Genomic DNA, 22,829 nt, shown 5'->3' on the forward strand with positions numbered 1-22,829 from the left:
TCTCGGTTCACTGCAAGCTCCGCCTCCCAGGTTCACGCCATTCTCCTACCTCAGCCTCCCAAGTAGCTGGGACTACAGGCGCCTGCCACCACACCCAGCTAAATTTTTTTGTATTTTTAGTAGAGACGGGGTTTCACCGTGTTAGCCAGGATGGTCTCGATCTCCTGACCTCGTGATCCACCTGCCCTAGCCTCCCAAAGTGCTGGGATTACAGGCGTGAGCAACTGTGCCCAGCTTACCTTTATGTTTTAAGCTACTTGGAAGTCAGGATATCTTTTCATTTTAGTATTCCCCATTCCCAGTCATCAGTCCCTGCCCACAAGGAATTTGGAGTCTAGAAGAGGAAGGACCATTGGTGAACAATTTAAATATCAGTAACCCCAAACAAAATTCAAAACACCTGTTCTGGCTCTGTAGGGTGTACAGTGGGAGACTGGGCTGAAATATTTAAAGTGCAGCTGTTCCAGAGAGGACCTGGAGCCCAGTGTGACCAGCCCAGGGGGAGGGAAGGATTTCCCTCATAGGGTTCAAAGGGGATGGTAGAGCAGGCTGAAGAAAACTTTGGAGCCCCTAAAATCAGAGGTACATTTGGGAAAACCTCAAGTCATCAGTTTTGGGGAGTGTCCTCAGGAACAGGAAGACATGATGGAAAAAAAGGCAGAGACCATGCAGATCTTCGTTCAAGGGTAAGAAGTTCAGCCTTATTCTGTGGGAACTGGGCAGCTGCTGGAAATTCTTGAACAGGGAAATGATAGCATGGGAATGGAAGTTTAAGGAGAAGGTATATCTGACATCAGGGTGAAGCAGCGATTAAAGATGTGCAAAACACACTGGCTTCTTAGAAGGCCACTGTAAAGACAGAATAGCCTAATTATCCTTCAGAAGGAGACTAAGTAAATAAATGATGGTACATCATCCAATAGAATATTAGGTAACTGGAATAGAAATGAGGCAGCCCTCTATGAATAGCTTTGGAAGCAAATCTAACATACATGGTTCAGTGGAAAAAAAGCAATGTGCAGGATAATATATATGGCATTCCACCATTTATGTAAAAACAATATATGTTATGTGCTTCTACATGCACGACATATATCTGGGAGGATAAATAAGAAACTAGGGAAACAGACAAGAAATTGATGCCAAGAGAGGGGAACCAGGTAGCTAGAAGGCAGAGATGGAGAGAGATCTAATTTTCACTGTGTATACTTTTGAAACTTGAATGTTTATACTGTGGGCATATATTAACTATTCAGAAAGTAAAATTTTTTTAAAAATGTTTTTTAGAGATAGGGTATCTGTTGCCCAGGCTGGGGTGCAGTGGCACAATCATAGCTCACTGCAGCCTCAAATTCTTGGTCTCAAGGGATCCTCCCACTTCAGTTTCCCAAGTAGCTAGAACTACAGGTGTGTGCCACCATTTCTGGCTAATTTTAAAAATATATTTTTTGTAGAGAAAGGGTTAAAACTAACTTAAGAAGAAATTGAAAGTCCCATGTAGTCCTTAAGCTATTCAAAAAATTAAATCAACACTTTTAAAAATACCCATCTACCACTACCCCAACACACAACTATACCAGACCCAGAGAGTTTTTCAGGTAAGTTCTTTGAAAGAAGAGAAATACCAAACGCTGGGGTGTGTGTGTGTGTGTGTGTGTGTGTGTGTGTGTGTGTGTGTGTTGGAGGGAGATTTTAGCTAGGGTGGCTAGAGAAGTCCTCCATGATAAGGTGACCTTGAGCAGAGACTTGGGAAATGAGGAAGCCAGAAGTATAGACATTGAAAATTTCCAGCAGACAAACAGAAAGTCAAGGGCCCTGAACATTTCGGGAGTGTTCAAGGAAGAGCAAGGAGGCCAGTGTTCACTGGAAAGAGATGAGGTCAGAGACATTTCAGAGGGCCAGATCATATATGGACTTTCATTCTATTTTAAGAACTTTAATTTTAGGCAGGGCGTGGTGGCTCACGCCTGTAATCCCAGCACTTCAGGAGGCTGAGGTGGGCCGATCACCTGAGGTCAGCAGTTCAAGATCAGCCTGACCAACATGGAGAAAATGTGTTTCTACCAAAAATACAAAATTAGCCGGACATGGTGGCGCATGCCTGTAATCCCAGCTACTCAGGAGTCTGAGACAGGAGAATCGATTGAACTCAGGAGGCAAAGGTTGTAGTGAGCCAAGATCACGCCATTGCACTCCAGCCTGGGCAACAAAAGCAAAACTCTGACTCAAAAAAAAAAAAAAAGAAAAAAGAAAAAAAAGAACTTTAATTTTGGGGAATATGGGAAGATTTGGAAATTTTTGAGCAAAGGAGTGGCATGATCTACCTTTTCACTTGGATAAAAATAAAATTGATCTCTACCTCACAGCATAAACAAAAACCAATACCAGATAAAGGAAAAATAAAGAAAAAAAATTAGCTGGATATGGTGGCTTGCACCTGTAATCCCAGCTGTTCAGGAGGCTGAAGCAAGAGGTTCACTTGAGGCCAGGAATTCAGCCTGGGCAACAGAGCAAGACCTGTCCCTAAAAAAATTAAAAATTAAAAAAAAAAAAAAGATTAAAGACTTAAAGTGGAAAAACACAACTTAAAATTGTCAGAAGAAAATGAAAGAATATCATTATCATCTCAAGTAAAAGAAAAACAGGACACAAAAAGCATAAACCACAAAGGTTTGACATTAAAAAAATTAAACTTCTGCTTATGAAAATAAACAATAAAGTAAAAAAATAAGCCACAGACCAAACTCCAGCTAAAAAAAAATCAATATGGACAAATTTCACAAACAATACTGAGAAACAAAAAAAGCAAGCCACAAAAAATTACTTGCAGTAAGATTCATGTAGGCTGTGTGGTAGCTCATGTCTATAATCCCAGCACTTTAGGAGGCTGAGGTGGGAGGATCACTTGAGCCCAGGAGTTCGAGACCAGCCTGGGCAATATAGTGAGACCTTGTCTCCACCAAAAAAAAAAAAAAAAAAAAAAAAAAAAGGTTCATGTAAAGTTTTTGTTTGGTTGGTTTTTTTGTTTGTTTGTTTTTGGTTTTGAGACAGAGTTTCACTCTGTCGCCCAGGCTGGAGTGCAGTGGCACGATCACAGCTCACTACAACCTCTGGCTCCCAAGTTAAAGTGATTCTCATGCCTCGGCCTCCTGAGTATCTGGATTGCAGGTGTGCACCACCATGCCCGGCTAATTTTTGTGTTTTTAGTAGACATGGGGTTTCACCATGTTGGCCAGGCTGGTCTTGAACTCCTTGCCTCAAGTGATCCACCCGCCTCACCCTCCCAAAGTGCTGGATTGCAGGCGTGAGCCACCACGCCCAGCCTTCCTGTAAAGTTTAAGAAAAGCAAGAGGATAATAAACACAAATTTCAGGACAGTATCTCTGGTGGGGAGATGAAGAAGGCTTCAATAGAAGAGGGGTACACAATTACAAATATATAATGCTCTTTAACAAATGACTGTTGGTACACTGGATGTACATTCATTCATACATACACACAATAGTGAAGAATAATTTAAAATTTTAAAGGTAACAGAGACTCAAAGGAACAGATATGGTGATATCCTTAATTCCGGAATTCAAATCACCAGTTAGGGGTACCTTCTCAAATAAATAAACATAATAGCACTTTACGTGTGAATAAACTCAGAGAGGCCCTGACAAACCAGGGTTGGGCTTTGCTTGGGGGTACCAACAGGCATCTACTTTCCATTTCTATTACTGTCTTGATGTTTCTTAGAATTCCATCCTGGAATGCTGACCCTCAATGAGAAGGATAAATTAAAACTTCATTAGGCTCATTTAAATTTCAATTAACAAAGGATGTTCTTTTTTAGATCATTTAAATTTATTTCATAAGCTAGTTGCCCAAAAGCTGCTCTGCTGGGCACTCATACAAAATTATTTTTTAAAAATATACAAATTAAATAGCAGAAGAGCAAGCTCCCCAGAACAGAAAGAAAACAAGCAGTGCTGATCACCATCTGGGTCTCCTTTTGGGAGGCAGAACCCAAGGGGAAAATAGACCACATCCCCTCCTTTGGATGCAATGCCAATGCCTAGGGTTTTGTCAGCCCTGGAGAGAGAGAGAGAGGGAGAGCGCAGGTGCAAATTCCTCCTGTCAATGTAAGAATTCTGTGCTTTTGATACCTCCAAGCTCCAAGAGCCTCTCTCTGCAGAAAGTATGGAAAATACCACACTGTTACAATAACAAATGCAGTCAGAACAATAAGAAATACAAAGGTTCATACCTAAGGTGTGAAATAAGAATTTACTTGCAAACTATAAGGAAGGAGCACAACAAGACAGCAGATGCTAAAAGCACCAAAGAAGAGACCAGGTCATTTGAGCTGTAATAGTTTAAAGTTTGGAGTGAAAGGCCTATGGAAAGAGGTAGGATTACACTTGACTTTTGTAGTGCATGTTTGTTGTTTCAGCCTGCCCAGGATCCCACCCCTTATTCTGAAGACAGTACCTAGGTTTTCTATTGGGACCTACCCTACTCCTACTTTTAATCCAAATGGCTTAGATAAGGTGGACCATTCCCATCCTTGGATCCAGAGAGTGGCATGTCATCCAGCCTTGGCCAGTCAGAGTCACTGTGGCTTGTGCAGGGATGGGCACATGAGCTAATCAGAGCAGATGAGAGTCATCCCCAGACTTTTGCCAGAACTGCTGGGAAAGCCTATGCCCTTCCAGTGGGCATTGCTAAGCTGGTACAATGCAAGCCTGATGCTGTAGTGGACATCCTTCCACCATGTAAAGACAGCCTCCCTGGGAAAGCAGAGCCATGAAACGGAGAAAGACTTCTTACTAAATCCTTAGAGCACTAGATCCAGCATTTTCCATCTGCTATCGCGGCATGACAAACCACCTTAAAATGCTTTGGCTTGGCCAGGTGCAGTGGCTCACGCCTGTAATCCCAGCACTTTGTGAGGCAGAGGTGAGTGGATCACCTGAGGTCAGGAGTTCGAGACCAGCCTGACCAACACGGTGAAACCCCATCTCTACTAAAAATACAAAAATTAGCTGGGAGTGGTAGTGGGCACCTGTAATCCCAGCTACTCAGGAGGCTGAGGCAGGAGAATTGCTTGAACCCGGGAGGCGGAGGTTGTAGTGAGCTAAGATCACGCCACTGTACTCTAGCCTGGATGACAGAGCGAGACTCCATCTCAAAAAAAAAAAAAAAAAAAAGGTGTTGGCTTACAACAATAACTACCTCTCATTAGCTCATGATTCTGCAATCTGGGCAGGCCTCCAAGGGAGGTGAGGTGGCTTTTCTCTGTTCCATGTGGCACTGGGGGGGGGGGGGTTGGGTGTCCAAGATGGCTTCATTCATATGAGTGACATTATTTTATATATATATATATATATATATATATATATATATATATATATATACACACACATTGGTTTTCACCCATGGTTCCTGGCTCATAATTACCAATGCCCCTGTAATAGTCTCTTGTCATGATTTTGGGGCACTTTAGATCCCAGAAGCCAGCCTCAGAAGCCTTATCCTACCCTTGTTCCACCTGCTCTTTTCTCTCCTGAAGGAAGGAATCTTCCCCTGCCTTTCTGTCATGCAGCTGGCCATGAAGAAATTCTCTGACCTACCTTGTCTGACTGTAGGACATAAGGTTCATTTTAGAAGGGGTCCTGCTCCATACCCTGGAGGAAAGAATGCTGCACAGAGAAGCCAAGAAGAATCTGAACAGACAGGCCTTGCTGGGTCTCGCCACTCAGTCTCTTAGTACTAGATCATATACCCTTTTGTCCAATCACATTTCTACATGGTTGTCAATCATGCCCACCCAGTGACGTCTCCATAAAAGGCCGAAGAGTACAGGGTTCAGGGGGCTTCTGGATAGCTGGACATCTATGGAGGGTGGTGTACTCAGGGAGGACACAGAAGCCCTGCGCTCCTTCCCCTACCTCGTCCCATGCGTCTCTTCATCTGTATCGTTTCTGATATCCTTTATACTAAACCGGTAAATGTAAAATATAAGGTTCCCTGAGTTCTGTGTGCTGCTCTAGCAAATTAATCAAACCCAAAGAGGGGGTCATGGGAACCCCAACATGAAGCCGGTTGGCCCGAAGTTCTGAAGGCCTGGGCTTGTGACTGGCATTTGAAGGGCAGTCTTGGGGACTCCGCCTTCAAACTGTGGGGTCTGACGCTATCTCCAGGTAGAGGTGGAGGACACCCAGCTGGTGTCCAGAACTGATTGCTTGCTTGGTGTGTGGGGAAACCCCTCTCCCATATTTGGTCACAGAAGTCTTCTGTGTTTATTGTTTTTGTAGTGTGAGAACAGAGGAAAAACATAGTTTGAGTTGATTTTTCTACAAACAACGTGTCAGCACCTATAAGACTTTGGGTGGCTGGAATGGTGGGGGCTGGCCAGGCCTCTGTCTTTATTTTTATATGTTTATAGTTTTTTAAAAAACTTTTTATCTTACTCTGTCACCTGGGCTGGAGTGTGATGGCATGACCATAGCTCACGGCAGCCTCAAACACCCAGATTCAAGCTATCCTGCCACCTCATTCTCCTGAGTAGCTGGGACTACAGGTGCATCAGCACGCCTGGCTATTTTTTGTAGCGACAGGGTCTTGCTGTGTGCCTAGGCTGATCTTAACTCCTGGCCTCTCCCACCTCAGCCTCCCAAAGCTGGGATTATAGGCATGAGCCACTGTAGCCGGCCTGTTTATACTTTTTTAAATACTTTTTTTTATATAGTCTCTCATCTCTCCATCAGGGTAGTTGGATTTTTTTACATGGTGGCTGCCTTCTAACACAGCAAAAACAAAAGCTGCCAAATCTCCTAAGGCCTAGCCTAGAACTGGCAGATTATCACTTCCATCACATTCTACTGGTCAAGGCAAGTCAAAAGTCCAGCTCAGACTCCAGGGGAGGAGAAACGGGGTCTACCTGTTGAGGGAAGGAGTGATGAGCACATAGATGGGAGAAATTGCTGACTGTCATTTTGGCAGCCAATCCACCACACCAGCCTTGCCTAGACCACCTTTTCAGTGATATGAAGCAATGGATTCCTCTTTTTGCTCAAGCCCGTTAGAGATGGGTTTCTGACTCCTGCAACCCAAAGAATCCTGTCTAATGCAACATTCAATGCAGGGTATGGGCAGAAAGAAGACAAGGAAAAGGGCAGCATTTCAAGAGAAGGCAAGAACTTTGAACAGCACAAATAAAGGGAGAATCAACAGAGGATTCTAGTGGGGGCACCAAGGACTCTAGAGTTTTCTCAGGCCACTAGCTTGAGTCTTCTGTGGTCAGTCCACACCAGATTACCTGTGAACTGCTCAACTATTTACAGTCTGGACTAATTATTTCAATACAAAGGTTATAATACATTATATTCTTTAAATATTTCATGTGATAATTTCTATGCTTCCCCGCTACACACACTAGAGTGTAGGTTACCTGAAGGAAAGGACTGTACTTTCCAGGTACATGTAGGTATTCTGGACAGTTCTTAACATAGTATTCAATAAATGTTTGCTGAGTGAATGAGATCAACATTATTAAATGTCTACTTATTTCCTAGGCATTAGGGTTTTAAAAAATGACTCCGACATAAGCAAAAACTAGTGTCTGTTCCTAAGGGGTTGGAATGGGTAATAGGAAAGGATGAAAATTCACTGAATGATGGATGTTACCAATTTTCAGCTACTAAGTAGTTAATGACATTTGTGAATTCTCCCGTCATTTATTGAGCACCTTTGGTGTGACAGCCTCTGCTCTTGGTGCTGAGAATATAGAAATGAGTAAGACATCCAGAAGGGACAGCCCATCTAGACAGTGAGGCAGACACCTCCAAAAACGTTGCTGTAGATGCCAGGATAGTTATGTGCTTGGCATGGTAGTAGGACAAAGGAAGGAGGTGGTCTCCTCATGCAGCTCACTTCCTTAGATGTTTCAGTCCTATGGTCATCGCAGCAGGGAGAAGGAAAGACAAGGAAAGCCAGATGTTGAAAACAAAAGTACAAGCCTCTTGTAAAGGAAAGGAAAATGTATTTCTTTTCATATTCCAGTTTGATTTAATAGTGCAGGGAAGTGTTCCCTTTGGGGGAAAGAGTCATAAGACAAAAAGTACAACAAGCTTCCCTCCGCAACGATATAAGAACAGAGCAAAAGGAAGAATAAATCAGGTTTTTAAAATGTATTCTACTAGCTTGAGGTGAACACATGCTGATCAGCTCTACATATCTATATTACAGATAGATAGATAGAAATGCTTATGTTGTGGATAAGCAGCTTTCTGGCCTGATGCAAACATGGATCTCTAATTGTAACTACCTGGTTTATAGCCAACTAAAAATGACCACATTCTTAACATTTACATTTAATTTCTAACATAGCATGTTCTATGTGACTGCAAATAAACAATCACTGCTACTTATTTAGTATTAGCAATTATCTGGCACAGAAGCCCGAAACTTCCACTTGGCAAGATTTTGATTAAAAACAGGAAAGTAGACAGACTCAATTGAAACTCTGCAGGCTAGGGAACTTGCCTTTGAATATTCCTTTTTTTAGCAAATGCAACAATTCCATGCTATTGATTTCTCAAGAGCAACGAGAAAATTCTCCAGGCTGCCTTCAAGTGTTCTGGGAGATGGTCTTCAACATGTGCCTTGCCTACAGACTTGAGGCTACATAAAGAAGTACAAAAATGTATTTTACTTCATCAAAAGTAAACGCTTTTGCTTCTCAAAAAACTCTGATAAGAGGATAAAAAGACAAGATACAGATGGGAAGAAAATATTTACAAAACCAAACATATAACAAGTGATGAGTACCTAGAATGTATAAAGAATTCTCAAAACTCTATAGTAAAAAATAAACAATCCTTGGCCCGGCGCAGTGGCTCATATGTGCAATCCTAGCACTTTGGGAGGCCAAGGTGGCAGATCACTTGAGATCAGGAGTTCAAAATCAGCCTGGCCCATATGGTGAAGCCCCGTCTCTACTAAAAATACAAAAAAATTAGTGGGGCGTGGTGGCGGGTGCCTGTAATCTCAGCTGCTTGGGAGGCCGAGGCAGGAGAATCACTTGAACCCGGGAGGCGGAGATTGCAGTGAGCCAAGATGGCGGCACTGTACTCCAGCCTGGGAGACAGAGCAAGACTCCATCTCAAATAACAATAAAAATTAAAAAAATCCAATTAAAAAATGAGCAAAACATAGGAACAGACATTTCACTGAAGAGAATATACTAATGGCAAATAAACACATGAAAAGATGTTAAATGTCATTAGCTATTAGGGAAATGCAAATTAAAACCACAATGAGATGTTACTGCTCACTTATCAGAATGGCTACAATAAAAACGAGTTATAACACATATTGCTGGCAAGGATGTGGAGAAACTACATAAATCATACATTGCTGGTAGGAATGTAAAATGGTTCAGCCTCTCTGGAAAGCAGTTTGACAGGTTTTTACAAAACTAAAACATGCAAATCTCCCATCTGACCCAGCAACTGCACTCTCAGGCATTTATCCCAGAAAGAAAACATGTTCAAACAGAAACCTATACACAAATATTCATAGCAGCTTTGTTCGTAATTGCCAAAACCTGGTAGCAGCACCATGTCCTTCAACATGTGAATGGTTAAACAACTGTGGTACATCCATACCATGGAATATGACTCAACAATAAAAAGGAACAAACTATTTGATATGCATCCTTTTTTTTTTTGAGATGAAGTCTCGCTCTTTCTCCCAGGCTGGGGTGCAGTGGCACAATCTCAGCTCACTGCAACCTCCGCCTCGCAATTCTCCTGCCTCAGCTTCCCAAATAGCTGGCATTGCAGGTGCCTGCCATCACACCCAGCTAATTGTTGTATTTTTAGTAGAGACAGGGTTTCACCATGTTGGCCAGGCTAGTCTCAAACTCCTGACCTCAAGTGATCTGCCCACCTCGGCCTCCCGAAGTGCTGGGATTACAGGCATGAGCCACCGCACCCGGCCCCACTTACATAGCATTCTTGAAATGATAAAAGTATAGAAAAGGAGAAGAGATGAGTGGGTACCAGGCTCTAGGAACAGGAGGGGGTAGTTGCAGGAGGGAGGTGGGTGTGTTTATAAAAAGGCAGCACCAGGGATCCTGTGGGGATGGAACTGTTCTGTATCTTGAGAGTGGTGGTGGATAGAATTGCACAGGACTAAATACACACATGCACACACGCAAACAAGTACTGGGGAAATCTGAATGAGATTGATGGATTGCACCAATGTTAATGTGATATTTGTACTGAAGTTTGACAAGATACTACCATGGGAGACACAGATACTACCACTGGGGGACAGGTAAAGTGTACAGAGTTCCTCAGAAGTATTCCTTACAAGTGCATGTGAATCTACAACAATCTCAAAATTAAAAGTTTAATTAAAAATGTGTTTTAAGGCCAGACATGGTGGCGCACGCCTGTAATCCCACCACTTTGGGAAGCCAAGATGGGCAGATCAGTTGAGGCCAGGAGTTCGAGAACAGCCTGGCCAACATGGCAAAACTTTGTCTCTACTAAAAAGACAAAAACTAGCCAGGCGTGGTGGTGGGTGCCTGTAATCCCAGCTACTCAGGAGTCTGAGGAAGGAGACCTGCTTGAACCCACGAGGTGGAGGTAGCAGTGAGCTGAGATTGTGCCACTGCACAGCAGTCTAGGTGACAGAGACTCTGCATCAAAAAAAAAAAAATTAAATTAAATTTAGATGCAACTGTAGTCATTTTCACAGAAAAAACTGGGTTTTGGGAGGAGGGGAACAACACAAGCAGGAGTGAACTTTTTCTCTGAAGAAGTTGTTCACAGAATATTCTACCAGGTTATGGCCCTTTGCTGCACCAGAGGAGTTGACCAGCTGTGGAAACTGAGGGCAAACAAAGACTGTAGGTGGTGCTCATTAATATGACCACACATGTCAGTACCTGGCCACGGTGTATGCTGTGTCTCAACCACACAAGTTCAGGGCCAACGGCAATGTCCATTATCCTTGGCCCATCAGTGTGGAGCATAGCACCTGGCACAAAGCAGTGATTCTACAAGGTTTTTATGGAATAAATAATGGATAATTAAGTCCTGATTTGGTTGGAAGAACATATTAACGTTCATAGATTTGGTTCAGGTTCAAAACGACTCATTATATGAGTTGTTTAGTAAAAGGTTACATAGCAAGGTTGAGTAGAGAATTTTGCAAATTCCTTTGAGAGGTGGAGGCGGGCGGATCACTTGAGGTCAGGAGTTTGAGATCAGCCCAGCCAACATGGTGAAACCCTGTCTCTACAAAAACACAAAAATTAGCCAGGCATGGTGGCACACACCTGTAGTCCCAGCACTTTGGGAGGCTGTGGCATGTGGATTACATGGGGCCAGGAGTTTGAGACCAGCCTGGCCAACATGGCAAAACCCTGTATCTACAAAAAATATAAAAATTAGCTGAGTGTAGTGATGCACACCTGTAATCCCAGCTATTTGGGTAGCTCAGGCATGAGAATTGCTTGAACCCTGGAGGCAGAGGTTGCAGTGGGCCGAGATCATGCCACTGCACTCCAGCCTGGGCGACAGAGCGAGACTCTATCTCAAAAAAAAAAAAGAAAAGAAAATTTTGCAAATTCATGTGCTTTGCTTTGCTCCATGTTTTATGATTCCTATATTGGTTTGAGTCTTTACTTTATATCATGCACACACAGATTATAATATAAGTGGTTTGCTATTTCTAACCTCTTGACTCTACCACTTGGAAAGAGTTTCACTCTCTGATTATCGTGTATGACTACTGGCTATTTGCTACTGCAGTTTTCCAGAAGTCTACAACAGGGTTAGAAAACAAACATAGATAAAAATGCCTTACTTTTTACTAGGCACGAAATGTTCCATTCAGTTAAACCTGTAACTGGACTTGTGATGCTTGGGTTCCTACTTCACACAACCACAGAGAAAGCAGTTCTCTGGGGATCTCTAGCTGACTCCATTCTATGCACGGCTAGCCCAGGAGAATTGTCTTTCATTAAGCACATACTGAATCTGAAGGATGAGCTAGCTACACTCCAGGAACATATCGTCTGTGAATTCACTTTGCATTTTATCAACTCACTTTGCAGGATAAGGGAAGTGGGAAATGAAACTGCCAGAAAAATCTGATGTGATGTTGTTTTTAAACAGTCCAAGTCACAGTCCTTTCAAAAGAGGATGCTGCTTGCTGAAGCCTTCCTTGTCCACTCCAGTCCACACTGTTATCTCTCTCCCTTCTCTGAATTCTGACAGTATCTGTTGCTTAAATCACTCACATAAACATTCAATTGTAAATGATCTTGTGCTGTTACAGGGAGGCGGTATGGTGTACTGGAGACAGACTGCTTGGATTCACATCTTGGCGCTGCTCCTTACGAGCTCCAAAGCCTTGGTTCTCACATTCATAAGCTAAGGATAACAATAGTACCCACCTCATACTGTTGTTGAGGATTAAATGATGTAATATATGTAAAGCACTTATAAAATAAGAGCTCGATAAATGTCTGCACAAACAAAACAAAACCTAAAGTCTGTCTTCACGTGGTATTTCTTTCTCCTTACCAGTAAGACTTCAGTAAGGATGTATGCTGTTATCCTGGAAAGTGTCCTAGTAAGGTGAAGGATGCATTTTGATGCCATATGTCATCATCACAAATTTTGTGAATAGAATTAGGATGAAAGTAGGAGCCTGTGGACAAGCTCTGGACCCTGGCCATTCCTCCCTCTCTGCCTCTGCCTGTGCTGTTCCTACCACTGCAGAGTCTGCAAACTTGCACAAGTGACAAGGGCACACTTCCTCCTTTTACACTAACCTCCAACTCCTTTCATTCCCAAGGCCGTAGCTCCCATGTAGAATACACAGAGTCTTTTTGCTGGTACACTTTGACCAAAATATTCTACTTCTAGGAAGCTATGCTAAAGAAATAATAGGCTGGGTGCGGTGGCTCACGCCTGTAATCCCAGCACTTTGGGAGGCCGAGGCAGGTGGATCACGAGGTCAGGAGTTCAAGACCAGCCTGGCCAAGATGGTGAAACCCCATCTCTACTAAAAATACAAAAAATTAGCCAGGCGTGGTGGCACGCACCTATAACCCAGCTACTCTGGAGGCTGAGGCAGAGAATTGCTTAATACCTGGAGGGGCGGAGGTTGCAGTGAGCCGAGATTGCGCCACTGCAGTCCAGCCTGGCAAACAGAGCAAGACTCTGTCTCAAAAAAAAAGAAAAGAAATAATACAGGAAAATACAATACAGAAAAACTTTTACACACAAACATCACACATTTTATCATTCTGAAAAAATTAAAGCAATTCAAAGGATTATTTATTATGAAAAATCATGGACTGATTATATAAATTATGATATATTCATAAAAAATGCAGTGCAGCTATTGACAATTATACTTAGGAAGAATATGTAATCATATGAAGAAATGTTTCTGTAATGATATTATAAAAATTATAACAGGCCGGGCGTGGTGGCTCACGCCTGTAATCCCAGCACTTTGGGAGGCTGAGGTGGGCGGATCACAAGCTCAGAAGATCGAGACCATCCCAGCTAACATGGTGAAACCCCATCTCTACTGAAAATACAAAAAAATTAGTCGGGCATGGTGGCAGGCACCTGTAGTCCCAGCTACTTGGGAGGCTGAGGCAGGAGAATGGCATGAACCTGGGAGGCAGAGCTTGCAGTGAGAGGAGATTGCACCACTGCACTGTAGCCTGGGTGACAGAGCGAGACTCTGTCTCAAAAAAAATAAATAAAAAATAAAAAATCAGTATAACTCTACAAGATTGACAAAAATAGAAAAGTATTATGATACTTAGTGCTGGTAATGATCTGGAGTAGCAGGAACCCTCATGCCCAGCCACTCCATTCCTCAGTATATATCTATCCCGGAGGCCACACATCAACCAGGACACACGTACAAGAACATTCACAGTGGTAACAGTCCCTATCTAGAAACAACCCAATTGTCATTCCACAACAGAATGGATAAAGAAATTGTTGTACAGTTATTTCACAATTAAGGTCAGTCATTTGTTGCCAAAAATCAAATGTTCCGTGTGAAAATGCTAACAGGGAGCCTGTTATCTTAACTCATTTTGCAAAGTAGGATTTTTCTGTTATGTGTATCAAACCTAATACTGACTGCTACAGAGCCTAACAAAATGCCCCATGCAAAGTATCACAAATGTCGATATCTTCTGTCCCACCCCACTCCTGGAAAATATTCAGGGCAAAATGGTCAACAGAAGTCCAAAATATTTTGCTACTGAAGAGTAAGAGAAACATCTTTCTCCATTTCTTCTGTGTCTTCCTATAGCATCTCTATAGGACTTTGCACAGAGCCAGTAAATTGCAATAGTTATTTATTTTGCCTACGTCTTCTGCACCAGACACTGTCAATACATCAACTGAGTTACTGCCAAACTCTTGCCCTCCCATCTCTATGATGGAAGGTGCTATGATTTTCCCAATATCCGGAGTAGCAACCAGGACATCTGAATAGATCAAGTGATTTGACCAAAGGTACTCAGCTAATAAATGGCAAAATTATTGTCCAAATTCCAGGTCTAAGCTTATTTACTAGGTGCATATCCTTGGATGAGCTCTTTAATCTTTATAAGCCTCAGTTTCCTCAATTGTAGAATGGAATTTGCAATTGTAGAATTGCAATTGTAGAATGGAATTGCAGATGGAATTCTAAAAATTATACCCATTAAACGATAACTATCTCTTGACTAAAAGTCAAGGCTGGCACTGCTGAGAATATGAACAGGGAAGAATCTCAGTGCATCTGCAGAGTACACTGTTGCAGGTTCCCTCTCAAAACATTTAACTTAAATGAGCCTGACTTGTCCTTATTCCCTGTCCAGCCTTTCCCTGCTTCTCCATAACAGTTTAACACACATCCACTATTACTAATATTCCCATGAAGATGATTTCTACATTCTAAGCCTCTTGTTTCCTGTTCTTCCCATGAAGAAAGAAAACGAAGCTTTTGAAATTCAAAATTATATCATCATGACTTTACCCTTTATCTGAAGGCTCCTTGTAAATCTTTTCCATCATTTCTAAGCACTTCTAGATTTTCAGTTTTGCATGTCAAGTTTCACAAAATTAGAAGTCAATTCTCCTATCACTTTGGAAGTGAAGGTTCAATTTCCTGCAAGTATTTAGAAGTCCTCACTGTCCTAGCTGACAGTTTTGAAAGGTATTCTATAGTTCTGTTATTTCTCACTGCTTCTTCCTACATCAGCTGTGGCTGATGCACTCCCAGTTAATATTTCTGACATTCTATTGATTTTCTTCCATTAGAAGGAATGCCTTTCACAAAAGGAGAAGAATGCTATACAAGGTACAAGATTTAAAGTATGTAATATAATACCATGGAGTGTAGGATACCCAGCAGGCAAGTACACCCACTAACATGCATGTACACACACATACAAAGGAATTAGTAGAAGTTATCAGGGGCCAGGTACAGTGGCTCACACCTGTAATCCTAGCTCTCTGGGAAGCCAAGGCAGGTGGATCACTTCGGCCAACGCAGGCGGATCACTTCAGCCCAGGAGTTCAAGACCAGCCTGGGCAACATGGCAAAACCCCATCTCTCCAGAAAAATACAAAAAATTAGCCGGACATGGTGGCTCGCGCCTGTAGTCCCAGCTACTCGGGAGGCTGGGGTGGGAGGATGGCTTGGGCCCTGGAGGTCAAAGCTGCAGTGAGCTGAGATGGCGCCACTACACTCCAGCCTAGGTGACAGAACAAGACCCTGTCTCAAAAAAAAAAAAAAAAAGTTATCAGGAAATCAAGAATATAACATGTAGGTTTTTCAGAACGTTAGCAGGATTTGGTCATTCGGAGTTTACAACAACAACAAGCTTCCTTTTCAATTGCTAAAAGGAACTGAGGTAATGGAAAAAACAAATACAAGATCCAAGAAGATGCTGACAAATTTATAGAGCTCTATTTTGAATTTCTGCTTCAATGAAAGAGACAGAAAATCCATAAATTTCATTGCTGCTTCTTGACACTCACGATTGCAAAACCATTCTCTGGATAAAGCTCTATTGAGATGGGGCTTTTCCCATTGTCCATTGTTTCCCTCTAATCCTTTTACAAAGGGAATCATACTTTCCACAATCCAAAAATGTCAGAATGTTTTACATAACCAATTAGAAGACAGATGATTAGAATATGGATTATTCATAAAACCCCAGCCCAGGACCTATTTAAACTACTATGCTTTAAATATTTTCCCTCATTTAGATATCAAGATGAAGTGTACAATAAATGATTGTCTGAATCTGCATACTGAATACAGTAGATGCTGGTCACATGAGCACACCGAGGACTCAAAATGTACCTATTGTGACTGAGGAACTGAGTTTTAAATCTTACTTTTAAATCTTTAAATTTTAATTAATTTACACCTTAAAGACAGTACAAACAAAAGAAGGTAAAATATCTCATAAATATTCTATACTGACTACATGTCAATATGAATCACAGAGCCCATGTTTAATTATCAAAATGTCAAAACACAGAGACTGACAAGTATTCTTCACATCTCATTATATAAAATGAGCCAAACATGAGCTAAACATACAAATACTAGTACTATACATGGCTCTGGGAGGGATCCCAAGGGATCTCTCAGGTTTAAATTAATCCTCCTTCCCTGGTAGCATCTTATGTATAGCTTTAGCATCATACTTATCACAGTCTAATTTATGTGAAGTAAATTGTACGTACGTCTACCATGCCTCCCTTTAGTAGACTGTAATCTTTTTAAAATAGAGGACTTACTTGCTCATTCTAAAAACCCATCAGTCCCCAGCATGGTTGTTATATTGGAAATCCTTCCATAAATGTTTGAGGATTTAAATACAGTGTGTACTAATATTTTTTAAACATTCGTTTTTCTATAAAAGCAAGCCTAAAACTAATATTAAGGTCATACTCATGGAGGAAAAGATGCAGTATCAAACAAATGTCAGTTTTCCCTAAAAGTCAATCAATAAATGAAACACAATCCAGTAAAAAAGGATTTTTCCAAAAACTTGACAAGCTTATTTTAAAATTTGATGGAAGAGGCCAGGCACAGTGGCTCACGCCTATAATCCCAGCACTTTGGGAGGCCAAGGCAGGTGGATCGCTTGAGGCCAGGAGTTGGAGACCAGCCTGGCCAACATGGTGAAACCCTGTCTCTACCAAAAATACAAAAAAATTAACTGGGTGTGGTGGCACTCGCCTGTAGTCCCAGCTACTTTTCAGTGAGCCGAGATCATGCCACTGCACTCTAGCCTGGGCGACAGAGCAAGACCCTGCCTCATTAAAAAAATAAATAAATAAATAAAATCAGCGTAAGAGGGGCCAGGCGTGGTGGCTCATGCCTGTAATCTCAGCCCGCTGGGAGGCCAAGATTAATGGATTGCTGGAGACCAGGAGTTACCGACCATCCTCGGCAACATGGCTAAATCCATCTCTACAAAAAAAAAAAAAAAAAAAGCTGGGCATGTGGGCATGGTGGCACCGCACGCCTGTAGTCCCACCTACTTGGGGAGGCTGAGGTGGGAGGATCGCTTGAGCCCAGGAGGTGGAGGTTGCAGTGAGCCAAGATCGGGCCACTGCACTCCAGCCTGGGTGACAGACCGAGACCTTGTCTCAAAAATAATAAACAAACAAAATGAAAAATCAAATTCAATGGATGAAAAAATACAACTTGGGGGAAAAATATGGGGAGTAGGGGCAGACAGAGTGAGCTCTCCCTACCAGGTAGCCAGACATTTTATTGGCAATAGTTCAGGTGATTAGGAATTGGCACAGAGACCCAGGAAGAGAGAGCTCAGAAACAGGCTCATGCACATATGAAAGCACAATCTAGGATGGAGGTGGCATCAGAAATCAATGTGGAAAGGAAATAATTGGTAGTTCATATTGAAAAGAGTGAAACTGCAGTAGATCCCTGAATACCAAACCAAAATTTAAAATGCAGGTGCAATTGTTTCATCTCAGAACATTCTTGGTTTTTTTGCTGTTGCTGTTTTTGCTTGTTTTGCTTTTTTTGAGACGGAGCCTCACTCTGTTGCCCAGGCTGGAGGGCAGTAGAGCAATCTCTGCTCATTGCAACTTCCACCTCCGGGGTTCAAGCGATTCTCCTGCCTCAGCCTCCTGAGTAGCTGGGATTACAGGTGCCCACCACCACGCCTGGCTAATTTTTGTATTACAGGTGCACACTGCCACCCCCAGCTAATTTTTGTATTTTTTGTAGAGACGGGAGTTTCACCATGTTGCCCAAGCTGGTCTAAAACTCCTGATCTCAACTGATCTGCCTGCCTCAGCCTCCCAAAGTGCTGGGATTACAGGCGTGAGTCACTGTGCCCAGCCCACATTTTCTATTATTGATAATTCATTGGGAATTCTAAATGGACTGTATAATATATAAATTATACATTGATATCCATTGTTCCTACTTGATCAATAGAAATAAATAGGAATAAATTAAGAACAATAAAAGGAACAAATGATTTTTAAGAAACTATCTTGAAGAGGCCTACACCACAGGGTACAAAAACACATTTTTTTCCTTCTTTAAAGTACTGAATCAAGCAAAAGTCCCTTATGGCTTTATAAAGGTCACACTTTTAGAATGGAGCTGGAGGCCATCAGATATACAGAGGGACTCCATGACTGTGCAAAGTACTTCTAAAGACTTCTTTGAAGCTAACTCTATAAAGCTGAAACCAAAATCCAGCCAAACAATGACTGCCCTGGTGCTGTTAACAGCACCTCTCCACTCATCTCCATCTGGGCTGTTAACCGAGCGCAGCTTGGCTTTATCTTAATTCACCCGGATCGAAGCGGGTTAATTCTCAGCGTAACCCCATGCATCAGACATTCCTAGCATTCAACATCAGCATGAACACAGCTCTCTGAATGCCACATAGTTTCCTTACACTTCCGTATGCCTGAACCTGTGGTCCAAATTTTTCCCTGACTTCAAAGGAGGTCAAAATCCCAAAACTGGGCTTTGATGGGGAAAAAATGTTCCAAAGACGTCATACACCTAGAACATGTTTCACACATGTGCTAGATCATCTCTCCAGAGAGTTTATTTCCTGCCTGAAAGTGGTTTCACCTGTTTTTCTAGGTCTCCTTCTTGGATTCTCCTGTTTGATGCTGCGGCGATCTCATAACAGAAATGTGATATTGCTATAACTATTTGTATTACTTTGCTCAGGCTGCCATAGCAAAATACCACAGACTCGGGGGCTTAAACAACAGAAGTTTATTTTCTCACAGTTCCAGAGGCTAGAAGTTTAAGACCAAGGTGCCAGCAGGGTTGGTTTCTCTGAGGCCTCTCTCTTTGGTTTGCAGACAGCTGCCTTCTTGCTGTGTCCTCACATGGTCATCCCTGGTGTCTCTCAGTGTGTCCAGGTTTCCGCTTCTTCGTTTTTTTTTGTTTGTTTGTTTGTTTGTTTGTTTTTTGAGAAGGAGTCTCACTCTGTGACCCAGGCTGGAGTGCAGTGGCACAACCTTGGCTCACTGCAACCTCCGCCTCCCGGGTTCAAGCGATTCTCGTGCCTCAGCCTCCTGAGTAGCTCGGATTACAGGCTCATGCCACCATGCCTGGCTAATTTTTGTATTTTTAGTAGAGATGGGTTTTCACCATGGTGCCCAGGCTGGTCTGGAACTCTTAACCTCAGGTGATCCGCCCAGGTGGATTACAGAGGCGTGAGCCACCATGCCTGGCTGGTTTCCTCCTCTTACAGGGACATCAGGTAGATCAGAACCCAGCCTAATGGCGTCGCTCTAACTTCATTACCTCTTTAAGGGTCCTATCTCCAAATGCAGTCACATTCTGAAGTACTAGGGTCTAGGGCTTCAACATACCAATGTTACAGGGACACAGTTCAGTGCCTGACACCACTCATGCGATGATGAACTTGGCAAATGTATGGAAGCAGCTGTGCCTGGAGATAAGGGGGAATAGCAGCTGGGGAATGAGAGAGTAGGGATCTTGAAACCTACAAAGAAACTCCACATTCCTGGGAAAATAAAGCCCTGATTTCCTTTGTTGAAATCTGCTCATTTTGATTAGGTACTTTCTTAAACCCCTACTTTAATTTTGCATAGAGATAGAGCTACATAAAAATTTTCATCCAAAGAGATAACTAAAGAGGTAATGACCCATAGAATGTCTTTAACAGCTCTTCCTAGTATGCAGTCTTCTTTTCTTAAGAACAGCTACAATTCTCAATATGCCATTTCTCTGCATAAAGTATATGTGCACAGCCTGTGATATATGAATAGAAAGGGAGAGTGTGGGGAGAGGAACAGAGGAGATGAGGGAACAAAGGAAGGCAGTGAATGGAGATTTTTAAAGAAAGAAGTTCAGTGTGAAAAATACACACAAACTCCTGAGAGGTAGGAATGTACTGCAAAGATGCTTCTCTGAATGAGAAGCCAGGGCAGGCCCAACCAAGTGAATTTCTGGTATGAAAAGAGGTACCAGGAAGGAAAAAGAAGTATAAAGTTTTTAATAAGACCAAGTGATTCAGTTTTGAAATGAGATATAATCTAATTTAAAGGACTTGGGAGACAAGTGAGAACGTGGAGTTATCAATGGAGACAGTATCATAGCAGCTGGGGGCAGAAAGTTCTGCCTTTGTCTGCGGGTTTTGCAGGTCAAATAAACAGTATCCCCAAAGATTCAAACCTGAGGCTCGCAAAGGACTCTCCAGTTCCAGATTCTGGTGTTAAAAGTCTGTATCATGCCTAAATAAATATATTTAAAGAGCTGTGGCCAAAGATGTGGTTTTATAATTACATATTGATTTATATTGGATTTCTTGGTTGGCTGCAGAGTTTGGAATCTTTCCAGCATTACTTTCTTGCCAATTTCTAGGTAGCTTATAGCAATTTCAAAGTACCTCCAATTATACATTTTCAACAGATGGGATTATTAAATGCTTAGTGCAAACAATGATCCATAGATGTGTTACCACCCACCAGTAGACAAAGCCGAGCTTCTCTCTGCTCCACTCTCATTCCAATAAATATTTACATCCTTCCATTTACTCATTTCAAGACTGTAGGATATGGAATTTCATTGCTCTTTTAAGGTGAGTGCAAGAAATTGTTAATGGTTTCTGCATTTTCCAATTAACTTGCTCTCAGAAGAATTTATCTTTAGTATAAATAACAGAATGGTTCATGGTCTGTAGATATTTTCATTTACACATCCAAGTATGGTATCAATTTTTAAGTAGGAAACTTTTTTTTTTTTAAGCATTTATACTTTTAAAGCCTAGACTGTAGAACTTTTCAGAACAAGGTGTGTGGTCCAGCCTTCTTTTTCAGATGAGGAAACTTGAGGCACAGATATGTAAAATGGCTTGCTACTTGGTAGCAGAGCTGAAGGAATAGGCAGGAGAAGAGGGAGAAGAGACTCTGCAGTTCGTGTGGGCACCTGCCGGGTGGCCAGGTTCTCATCTTTGTGGCTTCACAAACACACACCTTGAGCAAGCATCCTTGTCACAAACTCAGGCTAGCAAGGCTGAGACAGAGACAGGTTAGGACACTGGCCCGCTGTCATTCACAGTAAGTGATTTAAACCCAAGTCTGTCTGATACCCCAGACCAACCCTTTTCCATTTCCCTACACTGTTCCCTAAACAGAACCAAGTTATATTATTGAGTTTAAAACTGGTATTTATAATGGCATTAGATAAAGTTAGATTCAATAGCTTCTCCAAACCCTAGGTTTATTTCCTAGTATTCAATCTCTGAATTGTTATTGGTTTCTGTTTTGGCAGCATAACTGACATTTACTTAAGAAAATATGAATTAATACATATTTAGGTGTAAATCAAGTGAAAGCCTAGCTGTTTGACCTTAATTAATCATTAATGGAAAAAATTCCCTCATCCTTTGAGACTTTCTATTTTGAATGCAATTATTTAAATGAAAATGTAGGGCAGTCCTCTTTACCATGTCTTACCCGAATAGGAAATTCACGGAGTGTATCTCATACGTCCATCCCCAGTGTTCACGGTGAGAGACATGAAAAGGTACAAGAATCAGTCAGCTAGTGAGTGATTCAAACTCAAGACCACCTGACACCCGAAACCAAGCCTTTTATTATCTAACGTTTCCCAGGTAAAGGAAGAAATACATACAAGGATGTATAGAATGCACCTTTAAAACATTATCAAGCATATTCAGATGTAAAAGCTTCTTAGAACCTTGTGCACTGGTATTCAATTTCTGTGAAGCTATTCGTTAGAAATAGTTTTACTTAGCAGAGAGAAAAAATTATAGTTATTTGATATAGTTAGGTAATTAATTACTCACCCACAGCTAAACTCGCTGCCAAACACAGGTGGACCACAGGGCTATGAGGCCTAATGCTTCACACCTATTAACCCAAAATGCAGTGGACACAAAGGGCATCCTTAACCCCCATATGGTAATTCTGAACTGCACGAGCAATTAAGTAAGAGTGTGACCTATTACCACTGACATAAAAACAGCTCAAAGGCCATGTACTATTTACTATTCATAGGAGTCCCGTGGCATACATTGGTTTTCAAAAGACAGCAGGTGACATTCATCAGCAGACTTTCTGTGTCCCTCTGCTCACACTTACAGCACAATTTTAGAGTCTCAGGTTAAGGCTGTTTTTCCTTAACAATACTCAATTTTCTTCTGAATCACTGAGAAAATCTAAGTCTACCATGGGGTCATCCTCAGTAGACTGGAAATGGGGAAGAGAATGAGCTTCTTTTGTTTT

General features: G+C 41.9%; 1 protein-coding gene across 2 annotated transcripts in view; it reads right to left on the reverse strand.

The window, feature by feature from the left end:
- The window catches only part of TMCC3 (transmembrane and coiled-coil domain family 3), a 307,508-nt gene that overhangs the window by 82,497 nt on the left and 202,182 nt on the right, over positions 1–22,829 (reverse strand). The gene's annotated exons all lie outside the window — the stretch shown is intronic.

Source organism: Pan troglodytes, chromosome 10 (genome assembly GCF_028858775.2).
Source record: "Pan troglodytes isolate AG18354 chromosome 10, NHGRI_mPanTro3-v2.0_pri, whole genome shotgun sequence".
NCBI lineage: Eukaryota > Metazoa > Chordata > Mammalia > Primates > Hominidae > Pan > Pan troglodytes.